The following is a 4,453-nucleotide window of genomic DNA, read 5'->3' as shown; positions in this document are numbered from 1 at the left end:
CTCTGTCTAAAAAAAAAAAAAAAAAATTAAATACAAAAAAAATTTAAAAACACTAATTGAAGAAATAAGCCTGCAAATAAGATTTCTGTCTTATTTCCTTGTTCGGATTTCCAAGTTTGTCCCAGAAAATAACCTTATCTTTGTGTAAGCTCTTGGCATCTTATAAAGTTTCTTACTCTTTAGTTCTGGAAAATTTCCAGATGGTTCTGGGCAAGTCCAACATCTTGTACCCAAGGGTACAATGAAGTTCCATATGCTCTGAAAAAAGTTTAGATGAGAAAGGGTTCCTAGAATTACAATTATCAGCAGATGGTCTTATGGATGAGTAAGGAAATGAACGATTCTGGAAGCCTGTCTGGGAGGAGAAGAAAAAAGAAGGTAGAAATTTGTACACCTAGTATGTCTAAAAATCAATTAATTTTTGAGTGAAAAGATTAATGAATAAAATGAAATATCCATTATTTTTGGATCCCTACCTTAAGTGCATAGTATAGAGCAGATTTGCTATTTTAAATCTACTCTTAGAGCACTTAGAGTGTTTTTTCTAATGCTTAAAACTAGTGTTCCTAAAAGTTTGGTGAGGCTAAGTCTTAATATTTAGAGAGATTGATTTTTTTTCTTTTCTTTCTTTTTTTTTTTGTTGAGACAGAGTCTTGCCCTGTTGCCCGGGCTAGAGTGAGTGCCATGGCATTAGCCTAGCTCACAGCAACCTCAAACTCCTGGGCTCAAGCGATCCTTCTGCCTCAGCCTCCCCAGTAGCTGGGACTACAGGCATGCGCCACCATGCCTGGCTAATTTTTCTATATATTTTTAGTTGGCCAGCTAATTTATTTCTATTTTTAGGTAGGGACATGGTCTGGCTCTTGCTCAGGCTGATCTCGAACGCCTGAGCTCGAGCAATCCTCCTGCCTCGGCCTCCCAGAGTGCTAGGATTACAGGTGTGAGCCACCACACCCTGCCAAGATTGATTTTTTTCACATGTAGGCAATTAGTATTTATAAATGAATGATATGTGTAATGTGGCTAAACAAACAAAAAATATCTTAAAGAGCCAGTGCTCTTCTCTCTGACTTGACACTTTTATGTCCCTTCCTGTCTAGCAACATGCATATGTAGACCATTACTTATTTAGGATCTATCTCTGTGCCTCTGCAGATTTACCCTGATAGAGAAAGTTGGCTTTGCAATTCTGCTCCACAGAGTAGAGTGCTGTTCCTGGTCAGGTCTCCCTACACATACCACCAAATGGCTAAAGTGGTGATTGGAAGGTTACACCAGAAAAGGCACATACTGGATTGGATTGAAAGGCAAAGTGGTCAAAGAAAAAGTATATGCCAGAAACCATGCTTTGTGCTGAGTGTACCTCATGTACTCTTTAAAAATAAATAATCATGAACTCATTTATAATTAGAAATTGCTATCATACACAATGGAATACTATTCAGTCTTGAAAAAGAATGAAATTCTGTCATTTGCAGCAAAAAGGGTGAGCCTGGAGGACATTATGTTAATTGAAATAAGCCAGAAGCAGGAAGTTAAATACCACATGTTCTCACTCATATGTGGAATCTGAAAAGTTGTTCGCATGGAAGTAGAGAGTAGAATAGTGGTTACTAGAGGCTGAGAAGAGTAGGGAGGATAGGGGGATAAGGAGAAGGTAGTTACAGATACAAAATAACAGCTAGATAGGAGGAATAAGTTCTAGTGTTCTGTAGCACCATAGAGTGACTACAGTAAACAATTTATTGTATATTTTCAAATTGGTAGAAGAGAGGACTTTAATTGTTCCCAACACAAAGAAATTATAAATGTTTGAGGTAATGGATATTCTAATTACTCTGATTTTATCATTACACATCATATACATTTACCAAAATATCATACTGTGCCCCCATAAATATGTGCAATTATCATGTGTCAATTAGAAATAATAATACGAAATAAAAATAAAACAAAAAATTAGATCCACAAAGTCTATGATCATATTTTTTCTACTTATCCAATATTGTTATTTCTTGACATTTTATTTTGTTACATTTGTAACATTTGCTCTATCTTTCTTTTTTCATGCTCCTTATTTTTTCCTAGAACTTGTCTCTGTTTACTTCAGCATACATTTTCTAAGTCTAAGGACATTATCATACATAATTGCAGTATTTTATCACACCTAAGAAATTAACAGCACTTCCACAATGTCATTTGTTAATTGGAACAATCCAAATTTTCTCAGTTGTGCCCCCAAATAGTTTTTTTCTGTCTCTTTTCTGAGACTTTTCAACAAAGAAAATCATTGGGGAAAAAAAAGAACATCTTCCTCTTATTGATACCTTCTTATGTTGTCATAAGAGGGTTGCTGTAAGATTCTTATGTTGTCATAAGATTCCCCTCCTTATCCTTACTCCTTAGATGGAAGTATTTCCATCTCGTTTCTGCATAGGGCTATGACAAAGGTGAATACAAGGCAGCCGTGATGTGAGCGTGTCACCTTTTGTGCAGGAATGTCTGTGTGTGTCACTATCTCTATGTAGAGAAACTTGAAGAAATGATGCATGGTGCTTGTCCTCTGACTGCATAAGGCGGGAAAAAAGGATCCGATTTTTGTTCCTAGTGCTCTGGGCAAATTTACCACTTATTTCAGATTTACCTTGATATAACAAATTGGTTTTCCAATTCCTCTTCACAGAGTTTGAATCTCATCAAACTGCCAACAATAACCATTTTATATCTTGAGGCATTTTGGGTATTTGCTGCATCTTTCTTTATATAAATTGAGTAATACACAGCTTAACTCCTCTCATTGCTGACTTCAGTGGCTTTAAAGCTTATGCTATTTTTTCTTTGAATTATTTTTGTATTTCAGTTTTTACATTTGAAGGTGTCAGTGTCCCCCATTCCTTTCTTTTTAGATGCTTTTTAGAAATGTGGGTGCATTTCTTACTTGGTAGAATACTTTTCTGAAACCAAGAGAATATTATTGATGTCTACTTTTATGATGTATGAATTTTACTTTTCAAAGCCTTTTAACATATTTTTAAAATAAAAAACAAAGAAGGAGAATAATTGCTAATTTTTGAATAGGATCATTTGGAGAAATGTCAACAGGTTAATTTGGAGGGGAAATTAATGGTGAGACTACTGAACTGTGAAAATAAAAGAAGAATATTTGACTGGGTTAAATATTCAAATATGACCTTATAGAATAGCCTGTCAGTTTGGCAGTGAAAAGACAGACCAGTGACCCAAAATGGATAATGTTCTATTTTCTTAAGATTAATGGAGTTAAACTGTGATTTTCCTAAAAACAACCTTTCTCTAACTTTAGGGCAAGTATATGATTTCTTTCCTTTTCTTTTTCCTCTCCTCTCCTCTCCTCTCTTTTTCTTTCTTTCTCTTTCTCTCTCTCTCTTTCTTTCTTTCTTTCTCTCTCCCTCTCTCTTTCTTTCTTTCTTCCCTCCCTCCCTCCCTCCCTCCCTCCCTCCCTCCCTCCCTTCCTTCCTTCCTTCCTTCCTTCCTTCCTTCCTTCCTTCCTTCCTTCCTTCCTTCCTTCCTTCCTTCCACCCTTCCACGTTTCCCTATTCAAAATACAAATGAGGCACAGGGCCTGGGCTGGAGTGTGTATGGGGTTTACTCCATCTCCTCTTTCTGTGCAGTCAGTGTAAGAACACAGCCTGTGCTAAGTACTAGGAAGCTGGCAAGTATGTAATTTCTAAGTAGGCCCAGCTTTAGCTCATGTATCAACTGAGCTTAAAATCACATTTTATATTTTGAGTATGGCAATAGAATTAAGTGGGGAGCTCATAAAAGAAGCAAATATAAACTTGAAATGTAATGATGTGCATTGTATTTTAATGTAATATTGTATACTTACCTGGCAGGAAAGCTACCATGATCACAAAGGCGGTTTTCCCAGGGCAAAGCCTTACCCATTGCACTCTGGATGTGCTGACCCCTGCGGTTTCCCCACATGTGGGAAACTCCACTGTATAATTTGTGGTAGCCGGGGACTGCATTTGCACTTTCCCTGTTTTTTTGCTGTACAAGAGACAGTGAAAATTTTTAAAATATATAAAAACTATATTATTATAATAAAACTATAATATTTAAGCTTTGGCAAATATATGAATTTCAGCTTATAGTTTGAATTGTTTATTTTTTAGGGCTGTGTTAGATGCACAAATAAAATGTCATCTTTTAAAACATTCATTCATTTTAATGCTGAAACTCTTTTAAGTGCTACTAGAAAAAAGTACCTAATTTAGGTGGAAAAAGATGTGGAAAAGGGGCTTCACATTTCAAAAGATCACCTCAAGACTGTAACTTGTCTTGGTATTCATGAGTTTTGGATTCTATGAGCCAAACAATGACATCCAACTTCATATTTAAAACTATATATACTTACTATACCACAACTTTTTAGGGATGATGTCATTCTTATCAACAGCTCCTGAGGGAC

The 4,453-nt window shown here is 35.9% G+C and overlaps 2 non-coding genes across 2 annotated transcripts; one reads left to right on the top strand and one right to left on the bottom strand.

Annotated features, from left to right (window-relative positions):
* Window positions 1-3,562: 3,562 nt before the first annotated feature.
* LOC123644253 lies at window positions 3,563-3,690 on the bottom strand. The gene has a single exon (XR_006737070.1). It is a non-coding gene; the product is annotated as a small nucleolar RNA SNORA51 (small nucleolar RNA).
* Window positions 3,691-3,860: 170 nt separating this feature from the next.
* On the top strand, window positions 3,861-4,025 carry LOC123644281. Its single transcript, XR_006737095.1, has one exon. It is a non-coding gene; the product is annotated as a U1 spliceosomal RNA (small nuclear RNA).
* Window positions 4,026-4,453: the final 428 nt, after the last annotated feature.

The sequence above is a fragment of the Lemur catta genome, chromosome 8 (genome assembly GCF_020740605.2).
Source record: "Lemur catta isolate mLemCat1 chromosome 8, mLemCat1.pri, whole genome shotgun sequence".
Taxonomy (NCBI): domain Eukaryota; kingdom Metazoa; phylum Chordata; class Mammalia; order Primates; family Lemuridae; genus Lemur; species Lemur catta.
This window is presented reverse-complemented; position numbering and strand designations above follow the sequence as displayed.